General features: G+C 44.8%; 1 long non-coding RNA gene across 1 annotated transcript; it reads left to right on the top strand.

The window, feature by feature from the left end:
* Positions 1-881: 881 nt before the first annotated feature.
* Positions 882-2,038, top strand: LOC131910874 (uncharacterized). Its single transcript, XR_009379233.1, has 2 exons — positions 882-1,349; positions 1,678-2,038. It is a non-coding gene; the product is annotated as an uncharacterized LOC131910874 (long non-coding RNA).
* Positions 2,039-20,642: the final 18,604 nt, after the last annotated feature.

Below are 20,642 nucleotides of genomic sequence, written 5' to 3'. Positions count from 1 at the left end.
TCCCTGACAAAAATGCATTTGTTTCTCTGGCCTGGCTGTGGTGAGGGAGAGCTTTGTGAGGCCAGCAGGGGAGGGGGTAAGGGAGGACTAGGGGACAGGAGAGCGGAGTGGGAAAGGACTGGGGGAAACAGAGCTGCCTTGGGGATTCTTCTCAGCTGGGATTCCAGCTGCTAAAGAGCAAGGCTGGATGGCTGAACCCCTCTTGGGCCAATAGGGAGAGAGGGAAGCAGTGGCCAGTGGCGCTGCTGTGGCTGTCCCAGGCCAGGCTGCAGAGCGTCAAGTGCTCATGAACATATCTTCACAGACTGAGGCAAAAATCTCAGGGAGATGCCTCTCCCTTGTTATAAATGAAGTCATTTCTTCTCTTTGGAAAACCAGAAAGCAACAGATTCTCTCAGAAATATGAGGTCATAGTGGGAGTCATGGTGACTTGTGTTTATTAGGACTGGTTCTGTTAATGGCAATATTTTAGAGCAAAGGAGCCAAGAATTTTTTCATTATGCAGGAGTTAAAACTGGGCCATATGCTTTTGATATATTCATATGTATTTACTTATGATAACACACATGCATAACTGTTGCTAACTAATATCAAAAGGTACCTTATGTACCCAAGAATTTTAAAAATAAAAAAGAAATGGTCCCAGAATAAGCACACGCAGCTCTTAGTATCTAATTCTATACTCTCATAAAAAGAATCATAATTCCCTAGGTAACAACTGATTCTAGAACCAGGCAGAAAGTGTACAAGATAAATGTTTATCTTACATGTGGCAATGTACTAAAAAACTGACTTGGCAGAGGGATTTCAATGGTTAAACTGGGGGAGACTTTTGAGCAAGAAATAAAATGGAATGGTATAACAACTGGGGACCAAGCAGAAAGTCTATGACAAGCATCCATGAGTGACTATGTAAGTCAAAGGTTTGAATAAATAAGTGGGCAAGAAGAGATACACCTCTTATGTAAGAATCCAGTGGTCATGTCAGAAGTCCATCATCATCAAAGCAGAACATTACTCCCCAGTCAAGTTGGGCTATGCCAATGACTACCTTTCAAAGGACAAAGAATGAAGGCAGGGAAGGAACCTGGAAATCATAATCTAAGAAGGCAACTGACATCCACAGTGGTAATTCAGATGTAAAGTGTCTGTTATGGAAATAAGTCGGTGAAGCAGCCTTTGGTCTGTGTGGACTTCCTTCTGGCCCAAGGACTAATAAAGAGGAAACACAGGACAAGTCCCAGATGGGGAGTGTCAGACTCCAGATTGCAATGATAGTCTTCAAAATGGCCAAGGTTATCCAAAAGCAGGGATGTCTGAGAAGCCGGTGTACCCAGAAGAACCAAGAGGTGACAAGTTCTCACAGCTAGATATAACACTGTGTGCTAGTCATGACTTGGTACTAGAGATGGGGCATAGGGCAGAAGCCAAGGAAGTCTGAATAACATATGGGCCTTAGTTAATGTAAATGACTGACTTTGGTTAATGTATTATATTGGTTAATTAATTGCAACAAATACAGCATGCTACTCTAGGAAGTTAATAGGTAATCTGAACATGGGGTATATGGGAACAACATGCAATCTTTGTTGTTTTTATGTAACTCTAGAACTGTGTGTATTGGTTACTTTTCTGTTGCTGTGATAAAGAAATGAAAGAGGTTTTACTGTCTTATAGATCCAGAGAGAGGAAGAAAGTGAGAGAGAGCAAGGGAGGGGTGTTTATAATGGTTGGAGAGACACAGCACCAGGCAGCTGGAGCAGCTGCGAGATCACATCTTCAACTGCAAATACTAAACAGAGTGAACTAGAAGTGGAAGGCCACCGACACGCAAACCCAAAGCCCAACCAGAGATGCGTTTCCTCCAGCAAGGACCCAGCTTCTAAGGGTTCAACAAACTGCCACCAACTGGGGACCAAGTATTCAAGTACACAGGCCTACGGGGGACATTTCTCACTCAAATCACCACACTGTTCTAAAAATAAAGCTATTGCTATAGAAAGTAAATATAGGGCATGGTTAACAATGGCTATCTCAATGTTGATGCCTGTGGGATTTTATTTTGTTTTGTTTTTGATATGAGTCTCATGTAGCTCAGGCTAGCCTAGAAGTCACTATGTAGTCAAGAATGACATTGAACTCCAGATCTTGCTTCCGCCTACCCTTAGCTCACCTGGGTTAAGTTACAGCTGATAATAATCTGCTATGAGACTGTACAGCACAGGCTATGTAACAGCATCCCTGTCCTGTGCATACCAAACGTACCTTTCTAAGTGTGACAACCAAGACTATCTCCAAATGTTGCCAGATGATTCTGAGGGGACAAAATCACCACCAATTGAGGACCACTTGATTTAAAGAAATGCAAGATCTGCGAAAAGAACTGGTGTAAGAAACAAAGTTTAAGAATATTCTTATGCATAAAAATGGCCATCCTCATTCTGCCATATGTATATGCTTATTGCAACATCTCTCTGTCTAAGCAGCTTAACAGAGAAACGGTTTATTCTAGCTCACAATATAAAAAATTAGACGCTGGGAAGTCAGGGTTGCAGAGCTTAGAGCAGCTGGCCCCGTCATGGTCATGATCCGGAAACAGAGTGATGAAAGCCTGCTACCGCTCAGCCTCGTTCTCTCCTTACACACTCAGGATCCCATCCAGGGAATGGTGTCATGAATAGTAGGTGACTCTTCTCATCTTCGTTAATGCAATTGAGACAATCCTCCCCAGCACGGCCAGAGGCCCATCTCCTGAGTGGCTCTTTATTCTGTGAAGTTGATGACTAATACTGAGCACCACACCCTCTTTATTTCTTCCATTGTTAGTTGAAATAGAAGACGTCTGGTGATCTGAGTGTTTATGATTTCTCACGATGTGTGCACTGATACACGGGGTGAGAGAACAGTGTGGAGAAACAAGTGGAGCCTGGTGGCACAGTCCTGAACCTTCACTGGGAAAGCAGAAGCAGGGGGATCACAAGTTGGAAGCCAATCTGGGCTAGATAGCGATATCCTATCTCAAGGCAGAACAGCTGTGACAAAGAGTAAGGAAGAACAAAAACGGGTGAAGGTAAAAAAGCAGAGGAGACTGGAAGTGGAATCCTAACCCATAGGGGTCTGACACTGGGCAGTAAAATTTTGATCCTTGTGCCAATACACTCTCTCTTACACACTCTCTCTCTTACACACACACACACACACACACACACACACACACACACACACACTCACACACCATCTGCACATTGTCCTTACTCCATCATAAGTAAACCATTCATGTGAGAAGCCTGACAAATCCAGCAGTTTCCACATTGCTTGTGTTGGGCTGGTTCTTAGTGTCCTCTCTCTCTTTTCCTTTCTTCTATCCGGCGTCATTATCTTTCTCTTCAGGGGTAAACTCTGACTCTACAAAGCTTTAAATGAAAACCTGCCAAGTTCTCTCGAGGTCACTGTCCCTGAGCTAGCTCAAGCAAACGTCAAATTACTTTGAGGCTCATTGTCTTCTTACCTTCTCAAGACTGCAGACAGAAAGAACAATGGGAAACAAGCATAAGAATATATATATATAGATATCATATATATATATATATAGGCTAGGAGCTAATCAAATCTCCCTTCTCCATCTCCAGTTTCGTGTGGAGGCTGAGAAGATGGCTCTGGTGTCAGAGAGGTTTGGCTTGGGTCCTGGCTTGGCCATGTGACCTTAAATATTTATCTATCTTGTACTCATTAATAAAATTAATAATAAACCACCTGTCTGTGTTGTGCAGCAAAGCATTGACCATCTAGTGAAATGGGGTCTACAACAGTCCTATTTTGTAAGATTGCAATCAGATCAAGCAAGATAAAATGTGTTCTGTACTCCAAGGAGCAACTACCCCTTTAATATTATTTCTTTCTCTTTCTCTCTCTGTGTGCCCATGTGTGTTGTATGCATGTGTGTGCAGGTGAGCACACCCATGTGTTCATAGAAGGCTGGAGGCTGATGTTAGGATGTCTCCCTACCTCTAAAATATTGCATTTATTTGTTGGTTGGTTGGTTGCAGGGGTGTGGGATGTACCTCGGGAGATCAGAGGATAACTTCTGGGAATCAGTCCTCTCTTTCAGCCATGGGGGTCTGGAAGACAGAACTCAAGTTGTAAGGTTTGGCAGTGAGTACATTTTACTGTGGACTCGTCTCTTCAGCTCTCCACCTCATATTTTTTGAGACAGGGTCTCCCATTCAACCAGAAACTTGCTGTTTTGGCTAGACTGGCTGGCCAGCAAACTCCTGGGCTCTGCCTGCCTTTGCCCCCAAGTGCTGAGATATAGATACCCAAAGGCAACGCTTAGCCTTTATGTGGGTGCTGAGGATTCAGAACCAGATTCCCCATGCTTGGGCAGCCGAGATTTTTACCCACTGAGCGTCTCCTCAGTCTTATTAGTACTTTCTTAATGTCAATAATTTTGCACTAACATTGAATTCAAAACAAAATTATAGAATAGGCTGAGAAATTTACCAGAAATTCTTCTTTGGATAGATATTTAATTTTTGTTTATTTAAAGTGATTACTGGCATGGATAACATCTGAGAAGTTGGTGGGAAGGATTCAGATAATTATCTGCTTTAAAAGGAATCTAAAGAGGAACAAACACACACAGAAACCTTCCCAGAGTTTTTAGCCCGTAGTTCTATTTTGTCTTGGTACCCAGTGCAGACAGCATTGCTTCTTAAGGGTGCTTGTAAACGAGATCTAATTCTGTTAGAGACTCAGTTACAAAGACAAATATCAAAGGCACTGGGGTGTGACACTGTCATGGGACTGGGGCTGAGCACCAGGAAGCTGATGTCCATGAGTCATTCTGTCCTTTGATATGGAGGAGTCTGGGGTAGAACTCCCAGGAGCAATAATAGAATTCATGAATATTCTGGAAGCCGTGGGTGCTGTGTGCTTTGCTCAAACTCTATAATCCAGGAAGTAGAGGCATTAGAGCTAGAGGGGCTAGCATTTCATGCTAATGTTTGCTGGTGTGTTCATGCTATCAGAGTTTGGGAAAGTATTATGCACATGTAAAGTGAGTGTGACAGCGGAGTGGTACATGGTGGTTTTGCCCTTTCTACATCTAGACAAGTATCCAACAGTTGGTAAGAGAAATGGGCATGGGGTAGGATAGTGGGGAAATACAGAATTCTTCCTGGTGTTTCCTAACAGTTGACAGAGGACATAGAAACAGCACCAGGGAAAAGACAAATGCTGACCAGAGCCTTGAAACGTGTCCATCAGCAGGGGACATCCCACAGCTCCTGGTGATGGTCTGTGGCATTCTACCAGGCCATCTGCCACAAGGGGAACCACTGAGGAGTCTGTTATAGATATCACTCAGACCGAGTTGCACGTGGCATCGTTGTTACTCAGGGTTCTCCTCCATACACATGTCATTGTCCTTTTGGCCTTTGTGGCCTGCTTTCTCTACTCTGTTGCTGATGTCAGTCTTTATCTCAGGGCTCCCACTATGCCTTTGGCAGTTAACGATTCCTGGGGTGGGCATGACAGAAACCCTCACAGACTGTTCTAGTGAGAATGTGGTTATGTTGATAGAGAATGGGGTGACATTATAGCTTTGTGGGCATATATGTATGTATCAACATTCTTTGAACTGTGTTTGTCATTACAAAACCCCAAATGTCTCATGCTTTGGTGAGGAATGGCCAGCCTATGGGTCTACCTGAGAGTCTAGTTGTGGCTGGAGTTTTCTCTCCGGGTCCAGCCAAACCCCAGCAGTCCAGCAGCCCACTTATAAAATAAACACACAGACGCTTATATTGCTTACAAACTGTATGGCCATAGCAGGCTTCTTGCTAACTGTTCTTATATCTTAAATTAACCCATTTCTATTAATCTGTAAGTTGCCACGTGGCTTGTGGCTTACCAGTACCTTACATCTTGCTTGTCATGGTGGCAGCTGGCAGTGTCTCCCTCCGCCTTCCTGTTCTCTCAATTCTCCTCTCTGTTAGTCCCACCTATACTTTCTGCCTGGCTACTGGCCAATCAGTGTTTTATTTATTGACCAATCAGAGCAACACATTTGACATACAGACCATCCCACAGCATCTAGTGGGAGAGTCCCTGATTTTTAACATGACTTTCTTATGTGACTTCACAGTTGAGCTACTTAGCTTTTTGGAATCACAGGTGATGGTGGGAATAGAGTACCTCTCAGTTGTACTTTTAAGCTCAAATGTTCCAACTTTAATTACTGTTCCACATTGTATGTGTGACTGCTTATATGAATAAATAGATAGATAGAATGTCATTTTTATAAATTTTTACTTCTTGTACTGAGAATTAAAGATGCAAGTTCTTCCAAGCATAATGCTTAGAAATTTGTGACAAGTGAATTATAATGTCTATGTTTATCATAGACACACATATGCTCAAGCCACCCTGACATAGAAACCCTTAGCTGAGCTCAATCCTCCTACCTGAACCTGAGGGCTGACAGAGTCCAACCCTTCCTTTGACCATGGATGCTCTTGCTGTATACAGTGCTGACTCCTCAAAGCCCCACATCTGGTTCAATGGTAAGGTTTGGGGAGCCTGTGTAGTGGGGTTGTTTGCCCTGTCACACTACCCAGTCAACATGCCAGGCTGAGAAACCCTCTTCTGTTGTTTTTTATCTAGGGCACAGTGGCTGCACCTGATTCTATTGCTGCTACCACCTCGCTGCTGATGCCTCGGCCTAGGGGAGCCTACACATCCTGCTGCCAACTCAACTGCCTCCATGTAGGGAGGCAGATGTTGTTTCAACTAAGTTTCTGTCTTTTTGTTTTGCCAATAAAGACTCAGGAGCCAGATGCTGGGGTGAAAACCTGCTAGCTCAGAGAGGCAGAGAAAGCAGCTGGCTGACCTTCCTCCACCTCAGAGAGTTTTCTTCTATTCCATATGAAACAAAATTCCAACTGGATGTCCCCCCCTTCTTCTACTTCCTGTGCATCCCCCTTCTTTCCCCTACACCTCCTGGCTTCCCCTCACTCTCTATGGTTACTTCCAGTCAACTGGTTTCTTGCTCTACCTCTTTACCTATGATTGATTTTATTTAAATAATGCAATCTCAGAGTTCACAGTGTGATCAAATATCCTGCAACACTCCTCTTGCTGGAAAAACATTGGGAGTGGATTTCTTTGTAATAGGAGTTTTCCTATGGGACAGTGTTTGGCATGATATTTAGCTTTTTGAAGTAATTTACTCCAAAGTTTTACATAAATCAGGAGAGAAACACATGGTACTGCAAATTGGGTAATTTCAGAGTTTCATGGAGGAATTGTTTACAAAGATGTGGGTAGGGTAGCAAGAAGTCACAGGCATAGACCAATAACCTGTAGAATGGTCATGGCAGGACTAGTTATCAAAATATGGAAAATAGCTTTATGGAAAGGCAGCTTTCAGTCAAGCAAAGCAGCTGGAGAGCCTGTGCTCCATCAGATTGGCCTGAGGGCATGTCTGTGGAGTATTTTCTTGATTAATGTTTGATGGGAGAAGGCCCAGCCCACTGTGGGTAGTGCCAACCCTGGGTAGGTGGGTCTGGGCTATGTAAGAAAGTAGACTGAACAAGCACTCCCCCATGGCCTCTCTGGTTCAGTTTCAGTCTCCAGATTCCTGTCTTGAGTTCCTGCTCCAACTTGCTTCAGGGGGTGGACTATAACATGGAAGTGTAAGGCAAACAAATCTTTCTTCTCCAAGATTCTTCTTGGCCATGGTGTTTATCAAAGCAATAGAGACCTAAGACAATCTCAAAACACTCCTTTGTTTAGTCTCATATCTACTAAAACTTATTTCTTGATCCACTTGAGCATCACTTTTCTTTCTGGCTTTACCATCTATTCTGGAGACCTTCTGCAGGCAGAGTTTTCCTGTCCTGGCAGCCATTTCCCAAGTAACCACACTGAGGCTGATATTAATTATAAATGATTGGCCAATAGCTCAGGCTTGTTACCAACTAGCTCTTCCAACTTAACCCATTTCTATTAACCTATATGCTTCCCCGAGGCTTGTGACTTTTACCTGTATCCCATTTTGTGTGTCCCACTCATTCTAAATCTGGCTGGTGACTCCCTCACTCTGCCCTTCTTCATCCCAGCATCCTCATTGTCCTGCCTAACTTTATCCTGCCTTGCTATAGGCCAATCAGCTTCTTTATTAACCAATGAGAATAATACATATTCATAGTGTACAGAAGGATTATTCCACAGCAACCTTCTATGGTGGTTGACCCTATCACTAGTATTTGTTCACTATAAATATAACCTCCAACACAATCAAATGTTCTGTCTATCATATCTGGGCAGTGTTATTTGGTGCTTTGATCTAACAACTCCACCTTCAGAACAGGACATTTGGAGTTCTGCCCATCCTGATGGACAAACAGTATTATCAGCAGAACTTTCCCCTAGGCACTGAATCTAACTTTCAAACTCACCTCTCATTTCTCAGTTAAACAGGGAAGGAATGGCGGAAGAACAGCCTAGCCTTCTAACTCCACATTTTCCAGCTGAACATATTGCTAATGCTTTCTGACACCTACCACTTCCCACAACTTCTGCAGGAAGTTGAAGACAGTCATTGTTCATGCCCATTTTCTATCTGAATTGTAAGAATAATTATGGACCTGTGCAGGTCTGCTCTGGATACATGAGACATTGCAAGTCCCAGAGTACACTTGACCCTCTGGCTTGTTACAATCTCTGTGACTTCCTAGGATGCACAGTACTTAGGACAGTCTGTTCTTGATGGTTTGATTCAGTACCATGCCACAGGCATAGATTTCTGTTTTGTTTCTTTCAATCATAGGCTCAGTGGGTAAAGAATGATGAACTTGCTCTGTGAATTAGACTTTGAAGACTTCCCCAGTGGAAATGCCATTCAGTTCTGATACCTCACAGTCAGTACCACTTGACCTAGCTTCTTTCATGACTTGCCAGCCACTGTTTAAATCTGACCCACGAATCTCTCCTTCCATCTCTTTTGCCTGTACTTATTGCTGTCTTCCTGCTGGACTCCTGGTCTACCATGATGGTCTGTTCTAGTGATGTATACGGCATCTTCTGTGTGCCCCGTACAGCAGAGTCACGGCTGTGATTTAGCTCTTGCTTGCACTGTGGATAAGCTGCAAAAGATCCTGGAATGTGCTATGGCTCAGAGCTAGAACAAGCTTCTGATCTTCCATTTACAATTGCCACCTTCTCCACCTGTCTTAACTCTGGTTTCAAAGGGGGAAATCAGAAACTTTGGAAGCTCTTATCAAACAATGGCCTGAAGATCTTATTGTATCTACCCATCTTCCTCCCTCTTGGGACCCTCTCATCTTGAAGTGACTGGAGATGGGGCCTAACCCTGAATATCTGTGGCTTGCCCATGGGTGGGTTGGGAGGCAAAAATATGAGTCTTCCATCTCTGGGCTCACTTGCCACTTGGCTCTCGCTTTTGCTGGACTCACCTCTCACCATACCAGGCATCACCTCTTCCAAGTCTCTGCCTGGCATTGAGTCACATCTAGAATTTCTACCCTGGAGGTTTCTCCACTGAAAGTGTCTGTTTTCAAAACTGGGGCTGTGTTTTCAAATAACATTTCAGCACCAAGGGGAATGACGTCATGGCAAGAGTGACAGCGTTAGCTCCAGTGTTGGTCGGGGGTGACAGTGAGAAATCACACACCCAGTGAGTTGGCTGTTCGGTGAATCGCAGCTGAGAAAGCGCCACCTCTCAGGGATGTTTTTTCACAAAGACTTAATTAAACCATGGTTGGGTCAGTATTTATAGCATGCTGCCAGACTTCTCCTTTGGATGGGACACTGTAGAATGTCAGTCAGGATTCAGGGGCAGTTGGAGCACCTGTGGGGGGGTAACATTGAGAGGTGCTGTGGAATTCCTCTCAGGGCAGGCGTTCAGTGCCGAGTGTCTGTCTGGGGAAAGTGTGGCACACTTTGCACAGTGGCTTTGCAAACCAGGAGAGGACTTCAGAAAGGCCACAGTGGACAGTGGTTTCTACCATTACTCAAATACACAGTGGCTTTGAATTACAATTCTTCTATTGAGGTAACTATTAATAACATAGCTAGCGGGGTGGTGGTGCATGCCTTTAATCCCAGCACTCGGGAGGCAGAGCCAGGCAGATCAGTTCAAGGCCAGCCTGGTCTACAGAGCTAGTTCCAGGAAAAGCGCAAAGCTACACAGAGAAACCCTGTCTCAAAAAACCAAAATAATAATAATAATAATAATAATAATAATAATAACAATAATAACAATAATAGTAATAATAATAACAACAACAACAACATTGCTGGCTTTGTTCTTACTTATTGAGTACCCATCTTAGAAATGAAACTTTAAACCTTATCTCTTGCCTCTGCAAAACTCCCAGGGAGGTGGTGTTCCTGTCTCTGTTTCAAATGGTTGAACACATGGAGTAACTTGCTCTCAGCCATTCAGCCCTACACATGCATTTGACTTGGCTGTGTTGCTTTTCAAAACAACAGGAATAACATTAAAAAATAATCACAGTGATATATAGTAAGTACCCAATAAAAGGAGCCATTATTCACAAATTAGATAAATGTACATGGGCATGTGGGTGCCTCCTCTCCTTTCCTGATCCAGGGCCAGAAGGGCTATCATTACACACACTGGCTCTGCATTTTAATTGGATAAAAACAGATTCTGAAGGAAGCTGTGTCTCCTTTGGGTGCTGTTAATTCTCAATTCTTGCGATGGAGAGCCAAGTCCAGAGGGATAACACAGGGTTAGAGCACAAATTCACATAGAACATGTGAACAAGAAAGAGGGCCTCAGATGTTGTATGATATTTTGTTTGTGTTCTAACAAATAAAACTTGCTTGGAGATCAGAGGGCAGAGCTAGCCACTAGTTAACCATACAGGCCAGACAGTGGTAGCTCACACCTTTAATCCCAGCTTTTGGGAGGAGGAAACAGGAAGATCATGAGTTCAAGGCCACTCTGGGCTACATAAGATTAAACCATAAGAGAAACAAAGCCGGGTGGTGGTGGTGCACATCTTTAATCCCAGCACTAGGAAGATATAGACAGCAATATAAATCAGTTGGAGACAGGATCTTGCCCCCACCCCAATTTGGTCTGAGGATTCATAGAGGTAAGAAGTTTCTAGTGGCTACTGCTCTGCTCCTCTGCTTCTCTGATCTTCTAGCTTTCACCCCTGATATCTGACTCCAGGTTTTTACTGTTTAGACTAATTAGGATTGTGCTTCACTCAGATTTTCAGGTAGGAATAATGCAAAGGTTTTCTTCCTTATTTTTGTTTAGATAAGACCCTCACACACTGTGGCATAGGTTACTTACTTCTCACTGAATTTTATGTACGTCTACTGTATTTTCTGGCCACCCTTTCAATTAGATTGTGTGGTGTGACTTGTTCCAGTTGATAGAAATGGGAACACTGTATATTTCACCCTGGACAAGGAGAGGTTTCCTTCTGCCTCCGTAGTCCTGAAAGCACAGAAGGCTGAACCAAAGGATACTTACCCAAATCCCCTCACACATTATTGTGTTATCCTTCTGAGATTCTGGGCTTATCTGTTATTGCAGCAGAACCTGGCCAATTCTGACTTATACACATGGGTCTTAATTTTCAAGCCTCTTCCCAATTAGCATTTTTCAGAGGCCTGTCTGAATCTTGTACCAGTTCTGTGCATGCTGTCACAACTGCTGTGACTTCATATGTACAACTTCCCCGGCCATGTCCAGAAAACACAATTTTGATCTAGTCATTCACTGCCTCTGCCTCTTCTTCTGCGATGATCCCTGAGCCTTGGGAGAAGGAGTGTGATGCAGACATCCCATGAGGAGGTGAGCAATCTCTTCTCCTCCGCACATTGAGCAGTTGTGGGTCTTTGTGCTAACCACCATCTACTGCAAGAGGAAGTCTCACTTCCAGGTTGACTTCTTCTCCTTCTTTGAGTCTCAAGTTTAAGATACTTCCAGAGTACATACTGAGAGTCCCGAAGTCTGGGGCCCCAGGAGCTTCCCTTGGCCCATGGCTTTAAATTCTATCTATTTGCTAGTGGCTCTTATGTTCATGTCTCTAGTCCTGATCCAGAATCCCGAGGACTCATTTGTCTAGACCCTCCCCTGTCATTCCTATTTTAATAGACATTGAGAATGTAGTATATATGGGGGTGGAGAGATGACTCAGCAGTTAAGAGCACTGGCTACTTTTCCAGAGGACCTGGGTTTTATTCCCAACACCCACATGGAGGCTCACAACGGTCTATAACTCCAGTTCCAGGAGATCTGATGCCCCCTTCTGGCCTCTATCACACCAGGCACTCACATGGTACACAAACATACATTCAGGCAAAACACTCACATACATTTAAAAAACAAGCAACAACAACAACAATAACAAAACTTTACAGAGAACTTACTGTGGCCATCATGGTCTGCCCCCCTTCTCAGTTCCCTGCATCTGTCAGTGGCTCCATTCCCTTTTTCCAGCTGCACAGACCCAACCTGACTCTGAGACTCATCTGCGACTTCTGTCTTCACTCCTTGTCTTTGGAATCTAACCTATCATCAGGTTCTTTCTAGTCTCATTCCAAAACACCCCAGGTTTCCCATGTTATCTGAGGTCAGCTGCTGAACTAATCCCAGGAATTTCTATAACTCACCTGTGCTGAACCTCTTACGCTTGCTCCCACCCACCATCTTTTTACATCACAGTGCAGGGCATCAACTACAAACAGCAGTTAGATTGCCGTGTACCTGGTGTCTTTTCCAGTCTTCTTTTACAGCCATGGCCTTGATGGGATCATGATTTCAGTAGATGAGGTAGAATTGTTATATCCAACATTCTGGTTCAGTAGTCTTGAATAATTGATCTCAACTCTTTGATCTCATCAACATAGCTGTATAAATTTACTGGGAGGGAATGGTGCTGCCAGATCTAGAAGGTTTGGGGATTTATTTTATTTTTTTAATTATGTGTATGTGAGTGGAGAAAGTGAATGTACATATGAGTACAGGTGTCCTTGGAGACCAGAGATGTTAGAACCCCTGGAGCTGGAGTCGTGGGTGGTTGTGAGCTATCTGATGTGGGTGCTGAGAACTGAACACTAGAAGAACAGCAAGTATTCTTAACCAATGAGCCATCTCTCCAGGCCCCACAAGAAGGTTTTGAAGAATTCAGTGTTGACAGTAAGCCACTCCAAGTACCTCCTTTGTCCATAGCCCAGCGGATAATGTCATGGCCATGAGGGTTTGCAGAAGAGCTGACCTTGCTAGCTCTTATCACTTGGATAAATGCCAACCTGGTGCTACTTTCTTTATTTTCTACATTTCAATTAGTTGTAGAGGGTGAAATAAGCCAGGAAGACTCAAATGCATAGTTTTTTTGAAATGTAGAAAATAAAGAAAGCAAATCCCCAAGCTTCCAAAGTCATTGGTTTACGGTGTTTCTGAATGAGACTTGAGAACTTAGCCTTCCCTGAAGAGCTTCTTGGGACTTCAGTGATGTCAGGGGAAGGGTTCACAGTATCTATAAAGGAGGTGACTCAGTATTTAGCCACATGAGAGTTCTTATAAGGTGAGAAAGATTGTTCATTGCAAATTCACTGTTTAAGATGTTCTTGAACTTTTTCAAATCTGCATAATGTGCAGCACACTGGCTTCCTGCGTGTCAGACAGTCAAGTCCCATGTTAGGATCTGTGAGCCACTGGTTCATGAAGTGCACTCACAGACATGCTCGGTCAGGGCACTGCAGAACACTTGAAATTGACACACCTTTAAAAATACTGTGAGGGAACAAAACACTTTGGAAATCCAAATAATTGTTCTCCGTTTAGAAAGTAGATGGTTGAGGGGCCGAGGCAATGGTAGTGTGCTTGCCATACAAATGTCAGAACCCGAGTTTGATCACCAGCACCCACACACAGAGCTGGGCATGACGGTGCCTGCTTGCAATCCCATTGCTTGGGAGTGGGTGGAGCAGAGATGCTCGACTCCTCGGGGTTTCCTGGCTAGTCAGTCTACCTTAATCTGAGAGCCCTGAGTCCCAGTGAGAGACCCTGTCTTAAAAAGCAAACTGGATGGGTCCTGATGAATGACACCTGAAGTTGACCTCTGACCTCCATATGCACACAGAGTGTGTGTGTGTGTGTGTGTGTGTGTGTGTGTGTGTGTGTGTGTGTGTTTGTCTCTGTGTATGTGTGTGTGTGAGAGAGAGAGGGGGGGTACTAAATAGCTTAAGTTTGGTCCTGCCAGTTTTATGGTATAGGAAATTCACCTTCATGCTGTATGTTTTAATGCAAAATGCAGCATCAAACACAAGTTGCCCCTGGTGGGAAATAGCCATGTAATTAGCTGTAGAAAGAATCCAGTTTTACCTCAGCCTCTGCAGAAATTGGCCCAGGTTCAGCGTGTCTATACCTATGTGGCACACCTGGATCCAGGGCACCTCCACCTTCTGAGTTCCCAGGCAGCCCTGGGCCAGAGAACAGAGCATATTCTGTTTTCTAGTAGGCTACTCCCACCCTTCCCAAAGGCCCAACAGAGCCTTCTGCCTCATCATCCTCTTGGAAGCTTTGAAGGACATCTTGCCCTCACATTTTCCAGTCAGAGAGCAGTGGCTTTGGTACCTAGTGGATAGGGACTGTGTGTGCCATCTGTCCCTGTGAGGAGGAGGATATGGAGTCGGTTCTGGGCTTGTAATAAGGACTCTGAGCTGAGGAAGCCAACCTGCTGACTTGGCTGGTAAACACCACTGAGTTTCCTTTTTTCATTTCATTAACTAACGTCAGAGCACAGGATGGACACTCAGTGGGGGAGCTGACACTGTGTAAACCATTCACTAGCAGATGCTCCAGCGAACCTTGGCTGTTTTTTTCCAATGACAGTGGTGTGACAAGGAGATATTTGTTCAGGTGATGGAGCATAAGAAGGATCCCAGCTCGAACCTCTACCCTGGGGACCACTCTTTGAGTGCTGAAAGAAATCAGAGTCCCCACAACTCCTGTACTTTCTTAGTGCCCCAAATCTGACTGTTTGGGGTCTGGGTAGCCACAGGCACTCATTCCTAGGAGCTGGAGGCAGGCACACATGTGCAGAGAAGATGGTCTGAAAGTTGCTAACCACAGCCAGGGACCTCTTGTTTTTTTCTGTGTGGCTCGTGTCTGGGCCAGGTGGACTCTGCTCACCTTTGTGATGGCTTCAGATCAGGACCCTCCTCTCATACCACGTGGTTTTGCTGATGGAGTCACTGAAGTGGTGTCCCTGGGTAAGTCTCTCAGAAGAAGTTCAGGCAGTTTCCGCTTTATTCCCCCACCTTCATTGAACCTTGTTTTTTGTTGAAAGTGCAAGTGTAAGATCACTCTATTCCTGCAACTGCTCAATCTCTCCTTCCTTATACTCGCCCCTTTCCTTTCCTACTTTGCAAGATTTAGTTTTCTGTTCCAGGATTCCTTTTTGCAGTCTTGTCTAGCATTAGCCTGGTGATGGCCAGCTTGTGGAAATGAATGTCTGCATGGACAGTTGCACAGTTAGTCTTTAGCCCAGTGCCCACCCCTGCGGAGAGCATGCTTCTCCCTGCACTCCTGGGCTGCTTTGCTGACCTGCTGACCTTCTACACCTTGAACTTCGTCTTCCTTTGACGGGAAGAGAGAGAACCTACATCCATCTCAGCTCTTTGGAAAGAGGGCAAGACACAACATCCCTCCAGATGTGAGGAGGTCAGGAAACATAAAGGGTTTGAAACTCATTTTGCCAGTTGCCCTGTCAGTGGTGGCCACAAAAGGGCAGTTTGAAGGTTTTTTTTTTTTTTCTCATTTTTTTTTTTGTTATTTTCTTGAGAATTTCGCCCATCTCCCTGTCTGTGGACACAGTAGGACAGTCACGAATATGAATCCACAGCACCCAAGATAGCAAGCACAAAACTTGTAGAGGCTCAGACCAGACAGAAGTCTAGCTTAAGATTTTGAACTTGTGATTATATGTAGCCCCCCCACCCCCACATGGACACACCTATACACTTAAATACACACACATTCTGCAAATGAGAAAACATGCAGTATGTCTTTCTGAACTGGCTTACTTCACTTAACACAGTGATCTCCTATGAACTTGTCATGAGTTTCTTTTTCTTTGTGCCTGAATCCTACTAAGCTTTCAAGGTAACATGAACATTCCCTTTGGAAGGGGAGCAGGGCACCCAGGGTGAGTCCATCTCAAGCATTTTATTTTCCACACAGTATCATTCCTAGCCCTCTTGAGACTCTAGAGGAGGGGAAATGTTCTGTCTCTAGAGATGCCCCTCCTTAGAGCTGTTGAGTCACTACTTGGCTAGTTCTGGAACATCCTCACAGAGAGCGAGAGCTTCCAGAACAGAGATGGCAGTCCTCGATACACTTTCCAACTCTCTGTCCACTATGACTGGGATTGTGGGCCTAGTTCTTACCAGTGGGCTGTAGATGGAAGCAGGTGGTGTTGTTTCTGCACTGAAGGGTCATCTACTCTTATTGGTTTCTTCTTCCCTTTCTGTGGGGCCTGGAGGTGTTTTAAGTTTAACTGGCTTCTTGTAGAGCAACCTCCCTCCATCCCTTTCAGTTGAACATATGGCAGATTGAGAAACCTTTGTGTGTTGTTCCATTGAGAGTTCAGAGTCCTGCTACCACTGTAGAACCTATCTTGACTGAGACATTATTTTTTGTTTTGTTTTTTAGTAATTTTTAAAATGGACATTGTGTGTGTGTGTGTGTGTGTGTGTGTGTGTGTGTCTGAGGAGCAAACCTAGGGCCTTGTGCACACAAGGCAGTCCCTCTACCACTAAGCTACACTTGCAGGCCTGATCATGTATTTCAAGTACATTTTATTTAAACTACCTTTTAAACTATTAGAAACCACCTTATGTATGCAACTTATTGTATATGGATAAAACGTAAGATTAATTAAACTTTGGCTCATGAAAGTCTTTGTGTGCAGCTAACAAAATGCAAATTAGCATGTCCTTGTCTCTGTTGTTCTCTCACTCTTGTCCCTTAGACTGGTTCCTCCCCAGTGTGGGTGGTGAGCGAATCAGATGTCCTGTGTGGTGAGAAGGAGCCTAAACATGCTCTGAGCTCACAGAGCCCAGTAAGGAAAGGCTTGGGATAGGAGTCTATTCAGAACCCCACTCTTGATGGAGGCTTAATTCATCCTCTCTGATCCTTCCCCTGCTCAATCTGGTGTTGGTCTGTTCCAGGCTAAGTGTAGGAGGGTGGGGCGCCTATCCTTGTACCGCCACAGTCACACTCTGTCTGTTCACTGCAGATACACCTTCTGAATGCAGAAGATGGGATCCCATGGGTGGTTCTGGGAATAGAGATCCCAGCCAATTCTTAGAGAACTCACCATCTGGAAAGAAGACCATGCCCACCCCACCCACTTCTACTCCTGGATTCCTCGTTGTTAAGCTTGCTCCTTGTCACGCTGTCTCCTGGGAAGAATTTTGTTTTGCATTTCCCGCTGACCATTCACATGCTGCAGCACAGCATTGGTAGTGTGACCACACCATGCTTCCATTGGGCACATTAATCAGCCAGTAGATCACTCTTGATCCTCATTAAAAGCTATCCCCAAAGTAAAATGGTTCTTCTGGCTCCCCTTTAGAACCCTATAGACACTTGTGATTCCCATGGCCTGCACTGAGTCATTTCACATTGTATAACTATGGTAGTCATCTTTATTTTCCATTTGTACAATACATGAAGACAGCCAGGTCTTATACCCAACAGCTAGCAACTGTGGAAAGGTGTTCATGTGGTGCTTGGAAAGGCTTTAAGGTGGAAAGCCCACAGCAGAAGTCCAACCTGCTCCACACCCTGCTCTTTGAAATGGGCAGCATCTCCTGGTGTCAAGTGTCCCCCTTCTGTCCATCACTGTTCAGCTTGAGATATGTTCCTTCCATCTACAAGTTAAAGCAAGACTTTCAAGTGTCAGCAGCACAAGCTCAAGCTGGTTCTTGGCAGCAATCTGGGTTTCTTTTGCCCCTGGCAGGGAATTAGTAACCCAAGCACAGCTTCCCCAAGCAGAGCTGCACCAGGGGAGCCTCTCAGGTGCCAGAGAGCTCAGGGTCCCAGCCTGCCCGATCCTCTTTAAGACATCTATCTGCTCCTGGTCCCCAGGGCTCAGAGTGTGCAGTCAAGAATGACACATCTGTAGTGATTATTTTTGGAGCAAAGGCATGTTTATTCTCTCTGCAGCAGTCGGGCAAGCAGCATCAGTCAGAAAACTGGACCAACAAGAAGCAGAGGAGACCCGCAGCAGAGCACCAGCTAACAAGCCCAGTGTGCTGAGCCTCATCGTGTACTCCTTAAGAAACCTCTGGCAATCAGTGCCACCCACGGGCACCAGGTGCCAGTAAACACGCCCAAACCTCTGGCCACATGTCCTGAGAGAGAACATCTGTCATTTGCAGATACTCCTGACAACCGATTTCAGAAATGAGTCTTAAGAAATAACTGTGGTACATGATCCCCTGCTTAGGAACTGCCAGAATGCTTAATTCTGAGGGCACTTTTTTGGGGGCACATTAAAATATGCTAAATTGATCATCTTTCACCAGTTGCTTGGTCTTCTGTGTAACAGCGCAGTGAGCTGCCCTGAGAACCTTTCTTCTGTTTGCAAATTATCAGTCAAGCTTGATGGAGGTTTCCAAGAATCAAAGGGGAAAAGTCCAGAGAAAATTTACACAGAGTGAGACTTCCTGGTAATTTTTTTTTCTTTTTTCTCTTTGGGGAATGGGTCACAAGATTGTGATTCTAAATAATCTCACAATTAATTCTTGAGCTAGGCCATCAGATTAGAACAAATGCTTCCTTTCTAGTTTAATTACACAGGAAGATGCTCCAAGCTTATTTGCAGACAATAAGTGCTCATTAAACAAGGTTTGGATCAGTTTCAGCTTGTTAGAAAAGCCATGAAAAGGGATCGCTCTCTTGGTGTCTCTAGTCCCTTCACCCCTTCTGTGACAGAGTGAATTTCTAGGTGGTCTCCTGGAGCTGTGGAGGTGACACAGGGTGATGTGTCATCTTTCAGCCTGTTAGAATTCCACAGTCCTTCTCCAGGCCACTGGAAGCAGAAAGTCAAGTGTGGGTGGAGGGGTTTGAGGAAGACACTCCAACTGTAGAAAAACAGGCGTATGGGTTACCCCTGGGCCTTAAAGTCTTACCACTTGGAGAGGGGACAATCTCAGAGCTTGCTGGAGAGTCAGGATGTCAGGCAAAGGGCATAGCTCAGCTGGTAGGTAGGCTTGTGTTGCCTGCCCAAGGTCTGGGGTTGGATCCTTGGTGCCACATAACCTGGGCATGATGGGATTTGCCTGTAATACAGAACTTTGGAGCCAGAGATGGGAGGATCATAAGTTCAAGGTCATTTCACTACATGCTCAGCTCTGTTCTACACAGAGTCTTTGTTTATTCCTGTACATAGATGGGAGGCAGTTGTCTAGAGGGCACAGATAAGGCCTGTGGGTTGAACCTGGGCTACTGAGGGAGAAGGAAAACAGGAAGCCAGTGAAGGAGCAGGCTTGGCCTCTATTCCCATCAAAAGACTGATCGTGAGCATCAGATTGGGGGTGGCATGGTGGTGGTCATACCTGACTTGAGGCCCACCTGTACAGCACTGGCCTTGCTGGGAAAACTTCCCCAAGCAGCCTTGTAGGGAAATACCAGGACCTTCTATTTCACTACAAGTGCCCACTACAGCATGAATCTAGGTAACAACAGATTTTAAACACTGCCCTTCCTTCCCAGGTCCTGGGACTAATACTACTGCTAAGCGAGGGACATCAAAGGAACTAGACAGATAAACTGGCCACATTGACATGGTACCCTGGTCCCATTGCCGCCCTGGTGATAGGCAGGGTCTTCCGCCTTTCTGCACCTCTCTACTGTCCACTGGCTGCTGTGATATCTATGCCTGAGCCCAGCCCCCGGGGGTGTGAGTGAGAGGTTACTTGTAGGAACACAGGTCCCTTAGATGCAGCTACATCACTGAGATGAGAGACTCATAACAGCTGCATTCCTGGAGCTCCCGGCCTACTTTGCAGGCAGCTCCATGGAAGAGACTCTCCTCCTCCCCAGCAGCTGTTTATCACGGGTATATGTACATGTGGGGCCTAGGGTTGTTATTTGCTGTCTTTTTCAATCTCTCTCTGAATTATTATTATCATTATTACTGCTATTTTGGAGACAAGTTATTTCGCTGAACCTTGAGCTTTGCCAATCCCTGAGGGATTCTCCTGCATCTACTCTACATCTCTAATACAGGGATTGCTAGTAGCTGCAACTGGTGGATCCAGGTTATCTTTTTAAATTTCATTATTTCATGTGTTTGAGTATTTTGCCTGCATGTATACAGTGCCCTTAGAGGCCAGAAGAGGGCATTGGAACTGGTGGTTGTAAACTGTCATGTGGGTGATGGGAATTGAACCCTGGTCCTTTGAAAGAGCAGCCGGTGCTCTTAACCACTGAGCCGTCTCAGCAGCCCCTGAGTCCAGCTTTTTGTTTGGCACAGGTGCTGGTCCTCACGCTCTAGCAGCAAGTACTTCACCAGCAGAACTGTCTCTCCAGCCCCATTGCAGTGGTTTCCATTCTGCTT

The sequence above is a fragment of the Peromyscus eremicus genome, chromosome 5 (assembly GCF_949786415.1).
Source record: "Peromyscus eremicus chromosome 5, PerEre_H2_v1, whole genome shotgun sequence".
Classification (NCBI taxonomy): Eukaryota; Metazoa; Chordata; class Mammalia; order Rodentia; family Cricetidae; genus Peromyscus; species Peromyscus eremicus.
The sequence above is the reverse complement of the archived record's forward strand: the minus strand, read 5'-3'. Positions and strand labels throughout refer to the sequence as shown.